This window comes from Manduca sexta, unplaced genomic scaffold, assembly GCF_014839805.1.
Source record: "Manduca sexta isolate Smith_Timp_Sample1 unplaced genomic scaffold, JHU_Msex_v1.0 HiC_scaffold_2790, whole genome shotgun sequence".
Lineage (NCBI taxonomy): Eukaryota > Metazoa > Arthropoda > Insecta > Lepidoptera > Sphingidae > Manduca > Manduca sexta.
In genome coordinates, this window is record NW_023593790.1 from 1 (window position 1) to 19,723 (window position 19,723).

General features: G+C 33.8%; 1 pseudogene; it reads right to left on the reverse strand.

Moving 5' to 3' along the window:
- Positions 1-370: 370 nt before the first annotated feature.
- LOC119192431 lies at positions 371-19,666 on the reverse strand (annotated as a pseudogene).
- Between the last annotated feature and the right edge of the window lie 57 nt (positions 19,667-19,723).

Sequence of the window (19,723 nt, forward strand, 5' to 3'; positions counted from 1 at the left end):
GAATCTTTTCTGGAATTCAAATGTCTGGAATTCAGAAAATTACTTCATGTGAAAATAATCTGTGAGCTGTTTCGGCAATAATTTTATATAAATAAAAATGAATCACCAAAATGTTTGCACCCGCATAACTACCAAAAAGACTGCACTAAATTATATAAATCTTTTCTTTTATGCTTTCGTTATTGTTAGGAGAAGGTTTGTATGAAAAAATATTTAAAAATCTCATAAAAGTAAGAAATGAGACAGAAGAAAAATATGGCGGTACGAAGTTCGCCGGGCCAGCTAGTTTTACATAATTTCAAGAACTGTCACTACTTAAACCCACTTTCAATAATAATCTGGTAAAATAGTGAGCTAAGGCCCTGGTTACAACAAGAATATGAAAAAAGTACGTATTTACTCACCAGGCGGATAACTTGTCGCAGATTGCTCGTATCGTGCATCAAGTCTCTCTCCTGGTAGTGCAGGGCGATGCGCCACGACCGCTGCTCGTCTTGTTTGCTAGCTGCGGCTTTATTCGGTTTGCCGACTACCATCCAAATGTCTTTCTTGCAATTCTCCGGGATGTGCTGGTAAGCCTTACTAATGGGCCAGCGGTCTTCGGGGAATTTAAGTGTAGGTACTAAATCTGCACTCAACTTGAATCCAGTCTCACTGTTCTCTATAATCAAAGTCATAGCGGGTCCGGCTTGAGACCGCTTGATGACATACTCTACGCCTTCAACTGTATACACAGATAAGCCGTTTTTGTTTTCAAATGTATTTAATGCTTTGTTGACGACGCTCTTGAACCGGTCGAGAAATTTGTTCTGGAGCAAAAATGCGAATCGTCTTTCCATTTATACGCAGTTTTATTAATGAGCCACTCACCGTCGTCTCTCATAGGAAGGTTCTGGAACTGCGGGCCCATTTTCAATTGCACGAAGCCTGGGTTTATCGCCTGAATGACTACATCACTTAGTTCGGGGTTGGTAGGGTCTATTTTCATATTAAGCGGGAGCCCAATAACAATATCAACATCAAAATCATTGGGTTTTTGTAAAAGGAGATTATCATAATGACTGCCGGCGAATTTTACCTAAAATGGAAATTATTTGTTAATACAATTATTATGAACGCTAGTCCTGCCTTGCGAATCGAAAGGTCCTATGTTAATAATATTTATTTAGTTGGTAAAATACTATTTAAAATTTTCATATTGGTAGAAATGAGAAAAGACAACGGTTCGCCTTTTATTTCTCTCAGTATTGTTAGGAATTTATCTGAAAGACATAAAACATGTCGTGATCTATCTATGATATAAAATGGATCGCTGAATGTCTTGCTAAGCGCAAATCTCGAGAGCAGCTTAACCGATTTCGCTAATTCTTTTTTTATAATATTCCTTGAAGTACGAGCATGGTTCTTAATGAGAAAAGTTTTAAAAAAAGTCTAAAAACAACACTTTTCTATATTCCCATACAAAAGATTCGTAATAATACTTAAAAGTCAATTTGAACTTCAATACTATACCATAACGTTAAAGTGTTAGTGGAGGGGAAGGCAAACCAATTGAGTGACGTTAAATGGAACGAAGGAAAGAATTGTGTTTTATAATTTTTATTTTTTGACATAATGTAATTGTTGACTCATCAACTTTCTTTTTTCTTTTTTTATCTTAATTGGTGACCCGGCGTCCCGAATAGCAGAATAAGTACTTAAAAAAAATTTATTATAAATCGACTGTTAGGCGGAACGAAGTTCGCCGGGTGAGCTAGTATATTATATAATTCCATTTGTGTAAAAAACACAAAACCTTGTAATACTTATTTTTTTATAACTTTTATGAAATATCTACGTCGTATGAATTCTAAAACAGAAGAAATCATTGAAATCTGATGAAAAATCCACAAGTTATAAGCCAATGAAACTTGATAATAGGGGTAAGTGTCAAAAAACAGAAAAGAGACGAAATACTTGCATGTGACGTCAACGTGCATTACGATACGAGCGAAAGAAAGAGATGGAGCAATAACCCCGATACACGCCCACTCCTACACGTAGCAATATTTGAAATTTGAATTACTGCCTCATTTCTGATCGAATTTTAATGCTTTTATCACAGAAGGATTTTTTTTTGTACTAAATGCTGTTACATATAAAAAAATGCATAAAATCTAAAATATTCAAATACCCTATTGTGAGCCAATGAATTTCCAATTATAAAAGAGCAGATAGAGTCAAGCGAGTTGCTCTTTGACATGCCGCGAAGCAAACTAATGTATTTTGTATTAGGTAGGTACTTTGTTTACCTTTAATCAAAACCATGAACACACCGCCATAATTTCAATAAATAAATATTTTAGTTCTTACCAATGACACTCACCATACTTTGATATTTATTATAATAAGGGTCCACTTCTTTCATTTTCTTGTTCAATGGCAGAAATATAGCGTCGAACACTTTGTAGTACCTCTCAAACGCCTCTGCATCTAACTTTATGTATCTCACGTAAATATCGGACAATAAAGAATTCAAATTGGTTACACATGTCTCTGGTATTGGTTTTGTAGCTTTCACTGGAACAGGTTCTCTATAATAATAACAAAAAGTATGTAATTCATACTTTTAGTAGTTCAGTGTATTTTTTTAGTTTTAAAATATCATATGCTAGATAATTAATAACAACAGTCCGACATAAAAGATCGGAAATAACTTGACCGGATCGCGGGTGCACTAATTCACGTTTCACCCTTGTCATAGCTATAACTTGTCTACATTATATTTAGTATAACCTACCCCGACAATTGGCAACACTAAGCAGTGTTGTCGCCATTCAGGCTGTCTCGCATGGTGACCAGTCACCAATTAGGCTATCTCGAAAACCTCGCGTTATAATCCCTGTATAGAAGTCATTATTAGAGGAAAAGACGTACCAGCACCACCAGTCACACTGAAAGTGGTAAATATGGGAACCTAGTTTTGCTCGTTGCCTTCCTATAGGTTTTGACGACTTTACTACTTTACTAGACTACTTCAAATTATTAGTGACTTGACCACCATTGAGAACTCTTTTTGCTTCGACTCTCAACTTGACTTGCTCGACTTTTACAAGATTTTGCGACTTTTAGGCTATATTGTTAAATGTTCTTTTGATTAATCGAGACATTATATTTTCTTAAAGCCTCGTCAGTACTAAGTAAGTAAGGCTACTTTCTATCCCAAGAAAATATAGCAGGGCTTTTACCCCGGTAAACTCCTTCACGCGGGCGAAGCCGCGAGCAAAAGCTAGTACTACTATAAACGGATGAGGGGAAGTAGATAATTTTCAGCCTTAATTTTCTTTCTTTTGTAATAAAATTGTTATTTACTTAAAACTAATATAGATATCAAAACGTTCGGTATTCATATTTCTATTATAAGCCTTTTTTGACTAATTGAATCATGTGGGAAAAGTTCTTATTTTGGTAAAAAGGTAAATTGAAGGAGAATTAGAAAAATGTAGTGCGTAGATAGTTTTTGACGAGTGTAGCAACCAGTGTTTGACTTTGTGGGATTTCTCTCTTTTTAGGGTCGAAATAACCTCATTCAATATAGGTCTAAGGATTTTTGACCATAAGGATATTTTACTATTTTTACCATTTTACCAATGCCGTTTCAGGCAGTGGCGAGGGTCCTATAACCAAATTTTTGCCGGCTTCCCTTTCGTAATTTATGTAAAAACTACCCATTTGCCATCAGTGATTGGAACGTTAGCCGGCTAACATGACAGCTACATGACATTACGCGTGTCACGGAAAAATAACCTTATTATGTAATAAATAATAAGGTTATATTCCCGTGACACGCGTAATGTCATGTAACTATCATGTAGCTGTCATGTTAGCCGGCTAACATGTCAAGCATTAAGTAGTTAACATTAGAACGATTTCTAGACCGCATTTATGTATTATTAAGTTGTTAATTTTTATATTACCCATTAGAAAAATATTTTTTTTGACGATATAAAACGTAGAAAATAAGTTAAAAGATAGTTTAAAAGCGGTATAGTTGTACTTAGATACCTTAAAATCAAATTCACAAATTGTAACACTGATAGCAGCCAAGCGCCATACCTAAATCAATAAGAATATACTTAACCACTTTGATAAAGCTAAAGAAAATATAACTACAGTCCACAACATTTACTCATCTGACCTATTTGCTCAAATATATGAAGGTCCTGGAATTCTAAAAAAACATAATTCCGTTATAGCCATGTCTCAATTAGAACTACTAAAGTAAGGCTATATTTGTTTAATAAATAAATTAAATCAGATTTATTTTCAATCGCGCTTCGGCAAATCCATTGTAGGAGGTTACTGATTGATTGTGTTATCTTTAGGACGCTAAAGTGGTTTGTGCCAGCCATTATTAGAGCAATAATTAAGTCAATCAAAATTCTAAGAAAGAACAATGAAGATCTCCTGTTTTAGAATGGAGAGTACATTCACTGAAATAAGAATGAGAGTTGTAGTAACTCACGAGACCTTGATGAACCCCATGTTCATAAACACTCACTTAGGAGGAGGATGACGCTTTTGAAAAAGTTTTTTGTATAAGACTTGTTATGTGATGATTAAGTGGATATTTGAAATATTCAGTGATTGCATTGCAAGAAGGTAGTTCAATTAAGTTTAAAGTGTTGGCTTGATGTTACTAATAAAGGATAGATTTAAAATGCTTCAGAATATATGGATACAAGATCCTTTTTCCATCAATGCTACATCATAATTATATTTTTTTTGGAAATATATAAATGGAAAATGCTATAGAGATGTTATTAGGTCTAATTTATTTGACATGGACTGAACAATATTTTCTATTTGGTATTTGGTCAAAAAATTACCAAAGCACTCTATAAAGTAGAAGCTAATATCTTTATTTCTAACTTCAGAAACAATATTATTACATAAATTACAAAAGCTGCATATAGAGTTTTCTTTTCTTCCTGCCCCACTAAAAGAGGCGGGAGCAATTGGAAGGGTTTGGTACCCTTTTTCTGGAGGCACTTGTGAATATGGAAATGAATTGCCAGAGTCTTCTTATCACTGACCACACAACAACAACTATGTTGGCCAGTAGTATTTGACATTTATTTATTTTGTTTTTGTTTATTACAGATTTTAGACACTGTAAATGTGTATGTTTTCTTTTATTTGAATTGTATGCTGAGCCTTTATATGTAGGTAGGTACATGTTAAGAAATCAATCTCAAGCAGAATGATATAGATACATATTTAGAAAATAACAAGCAACACTTTGGTAAATAAACTGTTTTCTCAATACATGTGCTATCACAAGCCATAGCTGTCATTACTGTGCATATGGATAGCATAGAATGGTGATGCAATTTCACTTCATTTTTGTTTTTGAGAATGCTATGCCAGTACACATTCTCATTGAATTATATTAAGTTATTTTTTAACAAATACCTCGAATTCTGTGTAAAAAATCCTAAATTAGTAATATAATTATGTTTATTAACAAAATTACATTACATCCAAATATTTTGTGGCATGCTGGTTAACACCAAAACTTAAAAAAAAAACATTAAAATATCATTTATCAAAAAGTTATGTGTCAATGGACTACAAAAATCTACCCAAAAGTTATTGAGACACCCTGTCACTCAATCTTGCTTCTGTACTTAGATTAAAATAGAGGTGCTAAACTCTGCCCATATAAAAGTCTTTATACCCAAGTTACAAATATAAGTAACTTAAATATAAATTCAGAGATGATAATCTAACTTTCTACACATGGAAGAATTTCTAAAATCAAAGCAGTAGTTCCATATATCAGGGTGTTCCAACAAATAAAAACAGCTCTCACGTAGGTTTACATTTATCTCTCACAACAATGATCTCTTAGAGAATAATTGAATGTACTGTTTGTTTTTGCGGATAGATACTTAATGATGGTAGCGTAAGCACCTCTACTAATTTTTTGTAAAGTAATGTAAATCCTAACAATAGTGTTAACTGTAAAAAAAATACAAATTGTTTTTCTTTCCTAACACATTTATTTACTGACAACAAGACAATGAATGAACTTGGTATGTAATACAGACAGTGTATATGTATGGACGAGTAACTAATTAAGAGTTCCAGAAGTAAAAACTTGCAATTTACAAAAAGAATAAAATTATATAGTATTAAATGTTTAATTATTTTACTGCATTGGTGATGTTCGGTTATAGTGCATCTAGCATGCAGATGTCTCAGATCCCCAATTAAGGAAAGTGGTGTTATTTTGATGCTGAATATCATCACAGTATGGCATTTGTTCTAGATATAGAACCTGGCTTGCAGCCCCCTATCACATCATGAGAAGGAGTGCTCTTGGCGAAAAGTGGGTAAACTGGTACACTAGGGTAAGAGATACGACATTGTGCACTTGATAGAACAAAAAACAGAACAAATCTATAAAATAAATAAAATGTGAAATAAGTACCTGGACACACTTAAGGCCTCTAAGAAATTTGTAATCGTTGTTATATCCCCTTGCTCGGTTTTCGGTTGCTGCTGATCTACATTTTGCTGAACAGAAATTGTTTCTTTAGCTTGCGTGTTTTCTTGGATCAAATTCTCTTTATTTTCAGCCGATTCAACTGTAACTTCTGGCTGTACATTCGCCATGCTCACATTTGCACCCTCATCCATTGTCGGCCTTGGTAACACCGCTTTGACCTCTCCTGTTGAAGACGAACTAGCTTATTTTATACAATGCAAGACGTCGTACATCGAACAATAGAGCAGTACTATTAAATATAAACAACGCAAACTTAGGTTTTATATTTAGATTTTATCTATACAATTGTTCATTTTAAGCGATTACAGTGACGTGGACGAAGTGTAAGACGAAAAGGGTAAGTATTTCATACTTGTTTCGGGGAATTCCGGGGGTGGACACTTAGAACATTTTGTGTAATGATGAATGATTATATATCTTAATACCGTTAGATAGAGTTTAGTTTTGGTTGACAAAAGGACGTCTCAGCGTTACATCTCGTACCAACATAATAAACCAAAAAATTTAGAAAGTATGTTGGCTACCATGATAGTTGATAATTTGCCGCCATTATTGACGGTAGATTTGTCATTGTTGGAATTTATTTGCAAAAATTTGTATAATTGCGATTTTGTTCAATAATAAGTTAAGTTTTATGCCGAATACGTTGAGTTGAGCCTGCTTCTCCGTTTCGTGTATATTTCTTCTTGAAGGAGTTTGTCTAGTGTGTGTTACGAGATAGTGACTTTTATTATTCCGAGATATTGACTAATTCTGTTTACATTTGAGTAGTTTATTTATTTTGTGTGCGAGAATGGGGAAAAGAACTAATGTGTATAAAAATGTGAGGTTTGTGGCATACAAAAGCACTCAAAGTCAAACATAATTATGGCTAAATTTCCACTTGATCCACACCGGTAAGAGAAAATATATATTATGATTTAAAACATTACATAAAAGTGATATATATTTAATTCTAATTTACAAACTCAGGTAGTCGTTGAAGAGAATATTCTAGATTAAGGAGTTTCAATTCTATGCTGATTAACCTAATCAAAAGGCACGTGCGACATCAATGAATTTGCCCTTGCAATGATTGTATCATAGTAATTATTGATTGGATGGAAAAAGATCATATCTGTAAGGTATCAAATTTTTCAATTTCCATATAAAATAGGAAATAAATAACGGAAAATTGGAGTGTAATGAATTTTTGAGTAGGAGACCTAAACATTATACAATTTATACATAAGAAATTCACGTGATAATATTGTGTATTTTCTAATTAAATAAAGGAAATTATTAAAATTGTGGACGTTTTATTTTTAATATTCTAAATTCAATCATAATTTATACCAGTGTAAGATTTATGGTCAGGAATTTTTATCGATATAAAGCTATCAATACAAAATTATCGATAATATCGATTGAATAGGGAACGTCCCTAGAGACGAGCAGATTTATAGTAAGTTGGCAGCCTTGCGTGTCATTTTTTCTGCGTAATGTTGGTACAAAATGTAACTCTACTGGGCTCATGTATGTGTGCGTGAGCTCAAATTCAATGTACTAAGTACCGCCTCTTCTTACATAGTATATTACTTACTCTATGGGGAATTCCTACAAGAGACCAATAAACTAATTCCTACCAGGGGGCCTAGACAAAAGCCAAGCGTGACGTTAACCGTACTCGCTAATGCCTAATCATAAAACGCTAACGCTTAAACGTCAACGTAACTAAATCGGTAGACAAAGTACACATTGTACGCTAGCCGCCCATTCCGCACGTTTACACGCTTAGTCGCGCCGAATTCTATTAGTTAGTCTATGGTATAGCGTGAGAGATTGTCAAATGCAATCGTCCATCTTTGTAATTTGCATTTTCGGCGCGAGATTGCCAGATTTGGAATCTCGAGTACCTATATGCAAGCTATGCAAAATGTGGTTTTGTGGTATAAAGCTGTACTTTTATGAATATTGTTGTATACCTAAATATAAATAATAAAATAATAATAAATACATTGAAAATATAAGCATAATAAAATTGTTACACTCTATAGGTGGAAATGGTATTTTTTTGTTGTTGTTTTGTAATGCTTTCTTATAAAGCATTTATGCACAGGTATTATAATACTTTTTCAAATGAGAACTTTCTTTTTATTATTATTATGTATGGAAGATCATCACATAGACGTCTTCAATCAGACGAAAACATTCTTTACTTAAGGCGATACCTCAAGGTCCATTTTCATACATTTTGTTTCGGCTTTAATCTGGGTAACTAAACAAGTATTGGCAAGTAAAGAATTTAAATTCACGTCTAGTTAGTGATTAGTTCTCGCAGTTGAAAGAAAAACGTAAAAATAATTAATAATCATGGATATTTCGACCTTTAAAATTTAATATGACGAAATTTTAAAGGCAGAAATGGACCTTGAGGTATCGCCTTAATCGAAAACGATTGTTAAATTCCAATTCCTGCAAAATTACAATTTTCTCCATTTCGCAGCGATATATTCTTGTTCGTCTCTGACAATGATATTTCGTTAGTAGCGGCCCATAATAGTTTTAAACTATGCATAATGATGTAAAAAAAGAATATTTCACTAATTTTCCAGTTGACGAATACCGTAGCGTGAGGTCTACAACTGTTGATAAATAAAACGTGAATCGGTGACGATAAATAGCAGTTTCAGTTGTCAAAAATGACACTTGTCTACCATTTGTATGTTTCATTTCTCTATGGACTGTTTATTAGTCACACTAACGTTAACGTTTCTTTCCGAATGCCAAATTGAAATTTTTGTCTACCAATTTTTGCAGCAGTCACGTGACTTCTCTTCAGCATATGTCATTTTCATACATTTTGAACTTACCGTAAGCGTGAACGCTAACAGAAAAGGGTTTTTGTCTAGACCCCCAGATTCATTGTTGCCAGGGCCCTTGAGTCGTAAGTTACGTTTCGTTTCCTGAAATGTTACATTTTTGCTGCAAAAGTTACATTGTTGTTTTTTTTAATTTACACGTTTTTGGGCAAGCATTTTTGTAGCTGCGAAACCGCGGGGACTCGCGAAGTAGGAAATGTGCACGCGCACACTCAAGCAAAATCAAGTTTTAATATATGCAAGATACGTTTCATTTTGTCATAGCGAGCCATCTCTGAGTGTGATATGGAGTGAAATACTTTTTAGACCCGCCAGTTTTAGGTGTGTTCAATTTGGATGCGTTGATTAGAAATGCGTTCGTAAACTGTTTACAATAAAAATGTTGTGTTACAAATCTCGTTGTACTCAAAAGTTACGAAAAATTTAAGAAATTTAAGGTGGTAGCTCAAGGTCCATTTCATACATTTTGTTTCGGCTTTAATCTGGGTAACTAAACAAGTATTGGTAAAAGAATTTAAATTCACGTCTAGTTAGTGATTAGTTCTCGCAGTTGAAGAAAAATGTAAAAATAATTAATAATCATGGATATTTCTGCCTTTAAAATTTCGTCATATTAAATTTTAAAGGCCGAAATATCCATGATTATTAATTATTTTTACATTTTCTTTCAACTGCGAGAACTAATCACTAACTAGACGTGAATTTAAATTCTTTACTTGCCAATACTTGTTTAGTTACCCAGATTAAAGCCGAAACAAAATGTATGAAAATGGACCTTGAGCTACCACCTTAACCTTCTGGCAACACTGACTAGATTCCTACATAATGTTTTTTTTTTAATTTATTTATTCCTGTCCATGGATACCAGTCCTTCAGACAGTAAAATGAATGTAACCTAGAGTTGCTAGATTGCTGAGACTTATTAAACAGATAACATGTATTTAAAAATATATTATTTTACATTTGTTCTAAGAATGTAATTTTATTAATTTAAAAATATTTAGTATTTTGTGACGACGACCCATGGCCATTCAAGGAAATCTGACAATAAATTAATAATATTCTGCTCAAAGTATAAAAAAATGGTAGTAGGCGCACTTACCTCGGAAAACGGGGTAAGTGCACCTGTTTAAAAAAACGCACATATGAAACATTATAAAGAAAACACTCATTTTAGTAGATATAAAAATAACTTATACCCGCATTGCATCATCCGACTAGATTCTAGTCGGATGTGTAGAGTATTAGATCTTTCTCATACTCCGTCTTCGGACTTCACTCATAAGCGAATACAAAAACATCCCCACAAGACCGCAATTCCTTACTCACCGCTTTCCCCGTCCCCCCGACCCTTTTAATACTTCCGGCCGTGTGCCGACGAATACAGCAATAATGGTTAGGTTGTCAATTCGTTATGCTACGCGCATCCATAATCGTTGATGTCTTATCCTCTCCCATTGATAGTCCTGAGCCGAGGTTCGTATCTCGTATGTTTCCCTCAGCATTTTTTGGTAACAAGCAACCCACCATATTCACGCTTCAGGGAGTTCGGCATTGTTAGTGCCATGTCCTGGTGCACATTCCATAGGGGCCCTTGTATATTCCCGTGTTAACACACGGGGGCTCCGCGAACGGGATAAGGATACCTCCCGACTTAACAACGACAGGAACCCGGGAGGGGAAGGATGGGAGGAAGGAAGGTTGGGAAGGAAGCGCGGAAGAAGGGACCATCTTAGGATGGGCGGACGGGAGAGGGCCAGGGAATGTTCGTGAGCCTTTATAGGCCTCAATGTGAATATGGTAACCAGGAGGTATACACATTTTACTAAGGGCCTAGGGCCGCGGCATAATGCCCCCTTCATTCGGAATTTTCAAGGGTTTCGAGCGCCTAAAGCACTGACCCAAATGCCCGGCGTATTTATATAAGCCTGCCCTTGCCAGGCTAACAAACGTATGGTCAAGTTAAAAGAAATGCAATAATTTACGAATAAAGACAACGTCTTCATGAAATTCACGTACTGTAATGATACTTGTTGCCTGACGTTATAGTTTTAGAATCTTATAGCGCCACTATTGGTACGAACCATAGTAGCTTTGAATGGAGTAGTGAAACTAAAAAGCAGCCCTTAAGTTGTTTATTTTCTCATTAAAAACAGAGTACAAACTAGCAAGAGAGATTTGTTGAAATTTTAACGTTTTTATAATACACATATTTTGATCAAAATCCACGATACCATGTGGTAAGATACTGATACTCAGGCGTTAATATTATAAGGAAATTCACTTAACCTTCTCAACAGCTACGCGGAAAGCTTTAAAAATGAATATTATAAATACGACTTACATATTTTCTGGTAATTTCACCCAAAATGTTTAATGTAACAGTTCTGGTTTTGTTACATTTACACGTTATTAATCTATTGGTAGTTGTTGCCATGATTTGCAAATCTTTGATAACAATTTATTTACATACATTATAATTTATAGTCTTAAATCATGACGTGCAATAAAAATATTTGAATGCATAATGGCAATAGCATCAACAACAATGGCAACAATGGCCCTTATCGGTATGTAAGTGTTCCATTGATGAACAAACTTCACGGTTGTTTAAGTTAGCACCCGCTAGCTAAAGGTTGGTGAAGTACCGTAAACAAGCATATCTTGATCCACAATATAGACATGAATTACATTTGGGGTTTGTAATCATGGCCATGCTGAACAAATTTGAATATCACAATCATTTAATATTATATCTCTTTTATAATTAAATTTAATTACATTTTAAATCGTATTCTGTCGCAAGTTATTGCCAAATAAAGAGTCATGATTCCATCTATTAACTTCTCCGATAGTTGTATAATTCTTGATAACTTTATACTATTTTGAAATTAAGGCCTTTATTTATTTGTATTAACACATTATTATATTTTCTTATAAGACGCTAAACTCTTATAAAACCGCTATTATAACTGTGAGCAACTTGACTGTAGTGTTAAGGCTAATGAAAATTATACACTATCAAATTCACATAATTTCCACCTCTTTTCTAAATTTTATTTCTACATCGACAAGATTATGTTACAGACACAATAATATGTATATGCACCTTTATAAAAAAACATGTATTCATCAAACACATGCGTCAAATATTTTCGAATCTTTGGAATGCAATAATTATAGCATAATATATATATTTTTTAAAACTTACCTACATATAAATGATCTTTAAAATGTATCTCCAGTTACGAATATCGGCGGATATCTTGCCAATTATGATTTGAATGCACAAGAGTGAATTATTGCAGGATAGAGAAAACGAGGGGTACACAATACCATGCCATATAACAATTAGTTTTATACTGACGATTATTAATGCGCCGCGTAAAACCTGTCAATTTATAATCGAGAAATACTAGAATAATATAAAACTGTCAGTTACGTTGCCGAATTATAGTATTTTTCGGCAAAAGTTGCAGTCACGCAACGCCTTTCTAACGCTTTATCACGATGTAAACAAAGTACTTAAAATAGTAAAAAAATATGATTTTAGACTAGCAAATTCTTGCAGAAATCCATTGCGTATGAACTTCCAGATACGTTTACATTAGCGTCATCATTTCAAAGTTTTATATACATGTTACTTGCCGTGTCCTGCAATCTCCAAAATGTTCTGAAATCAGATTACCGTGATGATTTACACTGTATACGCTGACAGTTTACGTTAAAGCCAAAATAATGGTTACTCATTATTGAAATTGAATGAATATATCGACATATTGTTTAGAATAGAGTAGTAGAGCAGGCCCGTGGCCCAACAGTGGTGCAGTATATAATATAGTGCTGATATTATTATTTATTGTTTATAAGTTTGAATAACATGTTACTCAGCCACAGCAGATTCTCAAACCATGTTATATAGATACATATTAAAATTTCACCACACAAGCGGGCTTTGCGTGCGTCTACAAGTAAATGTAAAAATTAATGAGTCGAGACACGTATAAAAGTAGTTCTATTCAAACATGTGAGAAAATAGAAGCGTAAGTAATCTCTGCACGTTGCCTGTAAACCGATACAAATATTAAGAAATGCGAAAACATTTGACACACATATATCTATAATCTATACACTAATAAATATTAATACTAAACAAACACAGATATCTCGAGTGAGGGAGACGCCGCGACGCGTCTGCCTATGCGCATATAATTGAATTTACAATTTACTCATAACTATGTTATAATGTTAATGTTACAAACTTAATGTGCAGTCGAAGCGGTTATTTTTAATACAAATCTAGTGACTTCTATAATATATTTCAAAACCTTTAATGGAACACTCATTTTGTTCAACCTCTGTATATTGTTTGTATTGACTGTCGGTGTTGGTATAATTTGATCCTAATTACTATTAATTTGCGACTTGGCCCCTTAAGTTTTAGTGGAGCTGTGAAGACCAAGTGAAAGGCAAATCATTCGTAAGCTTTTCGGCGAATTTACTAACATTCCATACAGCATACTGAACAAAATAATTTTCCAATGTATTTTATATTCAACAAACTCAAGTTCCGCAGCTAACAATAAAAGATAGTTATATTTATATAATTATATATAACACTAATATTATCAAGGAATCTAAATATTCTAACACATCCATCACGTCCAGAATATAGCACCAAATGCACAGACGTTGGCTTCGAAAAACTATAAAAGCAAGGCTATCATAAAAAATTAAAATATATTTTACGATATATACCATCCACACTTTGTTCAAAAGTTGCTATATTATGGACATGAGCGTATATAATGTGTGGCGAAATTGCTTTCAACATGACCATTGCGTGTTTAAAACGACAAAACAATAATTTTTCAAAATAAATTACGTAATCAAATCACAGGTTGGCACTTTTATAAATTAAAAAAAAACCGGTTGTTCGTCATCATGTACGCGACAAAATCGCCACACGGTTAGACAGTGCATAACTCAAGCTAACACGATGTTAATGAGACTTTACTTTGATCAAAATGAATTACATTAAAGTTGGTTTGTTTATTTATAGTACAAGCACATGTCAGTTTGACGTTAATTAATTACAGTACTTTAGACTCAAAGCCACATATTTACAACCATATCTGGCAAATAATATACACGCAAAGAAAATTACATTTTATCATTTACTATTTCCTACGTTTATCAGTTATTTGCATATTTAAGTAGTCAAAAATAACTTTTTGTTGCTGGTTGGCTCAAAAAGTCGATAAACGAGCAAATGAACAAAACATAATGAATATATTATATCATTTGCCAAAAATGGCGATATGCTTCGATTTGCACCACAATTGTTTGCCTTACAAAATACCTCTACATTCATTCGTTAGCCTGCATAATAGCAGCACACTTTGTGCACGACACATTCTGTTTTCGTTAGTTAAGCGCAATGCATTTTTTATTGTAGTTCATTATGATAACTGTTCCTGGTCTCATTGTAATCGTAAATAATTTTACACCTAACGCGATCTATCTTCTCGTACACAGCGATACGTAACTTACAACGTATTTTATTCATTCATTCCCATTCCACACTGTTGTTTTTTTTTTTTATCTAGCCAAAACACGTTGCGGTCTCTACTAATATGACAAGGTAAATTCCAAAATTGCTTCCAAATGTCACAGCCGATTATCAATTGTTACATCATAAATAAAGTCATTTGTTATAGGACAATTTGTATTTGAACAATCGATTTTTTCAAACAAGTAACCAATGTATGTAGAAAGATTAAGAACTATTTATTCTTTAGAACATTTACCGATGTCATACTTTAACAAAATGTCCATTACCTATCATCGACAAACACTCGAATCCACTACCGCATCTACAGTAACTATACAAACTGTCACAATAGACAAACAGATTGACGTCCTAATCATTCACAGATTAAAAATTTGAACTCTATAGGCCTCAAAAACAAATGTTTATACCTCTGTCACAGTTATACAATGTTTTGTCTCGTTTCCACTAACGTTTAATGTCATTCAACACAAGACAAAACACTGAATTACTGTAAGAGAGGTATACAACGTTTATCAGTGAGGTGGTTTTGTGTAACAAAGTGTAGACGCATGGGATGGTAAATAAAAGACGTGTACGCATCGCGTGGTGTCGCGGGCGGCGCATGCGCACGCGGCGACATTAACGCGCGCTGCCCGACTTACTGTGCGCGATGAGCCACTGCAGCGTGATGTCGATGTTGTCCTTCTCCTTGCACGAGATCGAGTAGCAGCAGATCTCGCGGTCCTGGATGGCGGACAGGTTCCTGCCGGGTAATATTGATATGTCAACAAAATACTTTGCACCCCTTTTTAAGCACCCTTCGTGCACTGAAGAGTCTCGAAATTTGGTATAATTAAAGTTCATATAGAAGAGTGCAGGAACATTCAAACTGGAACTGTTCAACTTGAATTATAATATTACTTTGTTTTTATAAAATTTGTCTAAAATATAAACTAACCGTTGCTTTATTCTCACAACTATTATACTACATCGAAATTGTTCACCGAATATTTAAAAAAAGATTTTTTACTATGTTCGATTATAAATTATCTCATGCGTTAATGACAAATTTACTAACGAGAAAGAAGCTCTTTTGTAAAATCAACAATAAAATAGATAAAAAATATTCAGCAGTGCATATAAAAGGGGACTGAGGACGGTTAGGACATGTCCACCTACTGGACACTACTATAAATTCTTAACAACAAACAAAGTTATCAAATCTGAAAATACACGAAAGTCTTTTTTTTAATTTATTGTCGTAGGACACAAAAACAACAATCGTAATTTGCCATGAAAAAGGGTAAAGGGCATATGGTCCCAATAATGTTGTCAATAGATAATTATCCCTAGTCAGTCAGCACATTGGCGCGGGCTATGGTAGTGTGGGTAGTGCCGTAGTCCGTACATGCGCTCGATGAGGCCGTGCTCGTCGAGCGCGTGCGGCAGGTCGCGCTTGTTGCCGAGCACCAGCACGGGGATGCCGGTGAGCTGCTGCTTCTCCAACAGGCTGTGCAGTTCGTTGCGCGACGCCTCGATCTTGTCCGGGTCCGCTGCGTCCACCATGTATCTGGAAACGAGATAATATTGACGTATATTCTATAGACATGAACGTCAAACTATTTGTTCAAAATCTGATCTAAAATTGCAACCAAAACGTCATTGTTATAACCTATTAATTCACTTAAACAACAAATAGTTTTGCTTATTTGACTAATATTTTTTATTCAAATACAGGTTTACACATAGACTCGAGTTTTTATAGCATGAGCGCCACTCAGTACACAACCACAAGCTGTCAATATTGACCATACTAAAGTCAGTTTGAATGGATGACAGTTCAATTCAGTTGAACACAGTGAATGTTGGGAACGCCAAATCTAGTACGTAGTACATATATATTGATGGGTAAGTATCTATTAGTTCGTATAAGAGCAGCCAGTTTTGTCTACACGGCCCTGATACCATCAAATCATAGGACATTCATAACAAGCATGTAATACATCACGTCACGTCTATAAAATTGGTATACAATACCGTTCCACCCTTACGTAAATGTGTCAGAGGTCTCAAAATGAATACCTAAGCCGTGTAAATGGGTTCAGTGAATGTTACTAGGCTCATATATAGTCTTACTTATAAAAAAATCGAAAAGCTGTGCTTAATTAAATCACAAATCTTGCCTCATAATGAGGTGTAAACTAGGAAACTGGTAATGTTTTTGACAGCTATTAAAGCAATTCTTAACGCTAAATCAAGTTTATAAGTAAGACTGATAGGGTTCCGTTATTGTTGCCTGTCAATAATTCACCTGTCCCGATAAATCAATAACTATAGTGGATAACATACGTTGTTTAATAATTAGACTGCTACATATTTCAACAGTTATGAATTCACAATGTCCCTTTATTTTCATAAAACCCTACATGCTAATCTTTAAATAAAATCCTAGTCCTTTAAATAAATGTTCTAGAAAGATAGTTTTGGCAACTCTACAATGAGCTGGCAAAATTATACTTATTTCAATTACCTGCAGCATAATTTTGATGCTTGTTAGTTTTCATGTATCAATAGCAAAAGGCTTCAGACCCAGTAAATTTTATTGTTACTTGCATTACAACTCATAAAATACCAATAGCTTCCTAAATGACTATTTAGAAAATCACAACTTTAAATATATATTAATATTACAAAAAAAAGTTGTGAGTGTTTGTAGATTTGTAGAGACTAAACTCTGGAACTTCTGATTACTGAACAGATTATGAAAATTCTTCCACTAATACAAAACTACATTACTCCTGAGTGCTATAAACTACTTTTTATCCCGGAAAAACTTACGCGGGCGGAGCCGCGGGCAAAAGCTAGTGTTGTATATTTGCGTTTTACAGTGTAAGAATAGTACATATTAACTCTATAAAATATGCATTTTCCTGGGTACATATTACACAATCATATTATTAATTTTCCTGAAACAACAAACAATCACTAATTTATGGGTATGCCTTTGAAGCAGAACCGCAATAAGGTTTTTTAATTGTTGTTTTATATCAAGCACAATATTATAACTACTTATATAAAAGGCAGCAACAGTATTTTTTAGTACAATAATGTTATGTTATAACAGAATTAGAGAAACTACGAAAAATAATTACATAATATATAAGTACGTCATCAAAAGTACGCATGTAGCTTTCACAAAACCCATCGAATGGGTTGTGTCAACCGAGTTAACAAAGCGCCCGCATTTACTTATCATAATATATTATCGGCAAATGAAATTGGGCACCGAGCTACGTGTTACACGATACATACCACTAATCTGAACAACAACATTGTTAAAACACTACACATTATCTCTATTACAATAGAGCTGCACACAATTAAAATTGCTGATAATGAAAAATAGAAAAATTTAAATCCTCATAAGAGTTGTCAATCTGGTAAAGGCGAATTAACACGACCCAATTCGATCTGACTACAAACCTAGTCGATTTTAGGTATTACTATTCATAACATAGAACAGTTCGATATTGCATCATGTTACAAAGGCGTAAGCAAGTAAATAACTGCAATATTACCTAGTTTCTAGTATTGACCACTATAAAATAAATACTTAGACCCTGTTTCATAACTTCTGCCTAAGCGCTAGTGATCAAATAAATGTATAAGCTGACCAAATACAATAGGCTAACCTATGCTCCTCGTAAGTAATTATAAAATGAGTACTATCTACATTAGCTGTTTAATACAATAACTATCAAATAAGATTTATTTGAAACTTGTGGAACATGCAATTAGTATAATAATAATAGCTGTTCTGAATTATATTGAATACAAGCCTCCTTGGCTACTGAAAGTGTTGAGTAGAAGAATTTAAATATGTATAATATGTACTTACACAATAGCATTGACACCTCTACAATACCGCTCCCACATGGATCGGAATCTGGGCTGGCCACCAATGTCCCACACCTAAAAAAAAAACGATATATAATATCGATTTCATATCTCCTTCTTTATTCTAAAGTTTCAAATCCAGAACTTGAGTTTTCCTGTAAAATACATTTATAAACAAAATCCTATACTTACTCATAAGATGGGTTCACTATCTTGTAGAGTATGTCTGACCATACAGCAAATATACTAATAATAAAATCTAATGTTTAATTTAAATATTATAATTTATGTGAAAATATGTTAACTGCAGCCAAGAAATTGGTTCTTAAACCAGCATCAAGATAAATAAAATGTATTATTATTAGAAATATGATGTGGTAGATACACAGAGGGAATGTCTCATGTCTATCTTGAGACATCCACACTCTAATAATTGCACCTTCTACGAAATTTAAGAACACTTACAAAATAATTGTTTTCATTTTATTTCTTTTTTCTTTTGGTGTTGAAATTTCTAAATAATGACAACCTACGTCAATCAGTGGTGAAGTGTCCATGCAACCCTATTCCTACCATCTTCTCTTTTAGGTTTATTTACATTTTTCTTAGTTTTTGTTTTCTTAACAAATATTCAAAATATGGCACTTAATTAAAGATTATTATTAATTAACATAAATGAAAATTATTTACCTTAATAGTAACATTTCCTTTGGTAATTTTACGCATGTTAAAGCCAACAGTTGGTATCATGTCTTCACTGAACTGTCCGGACTGTAAAGAAAAATATTTAATACAATAAATAATTTAATACATACAAGAGGCGAGATTTACAATCTTCAACTCAACTTGACATATCAT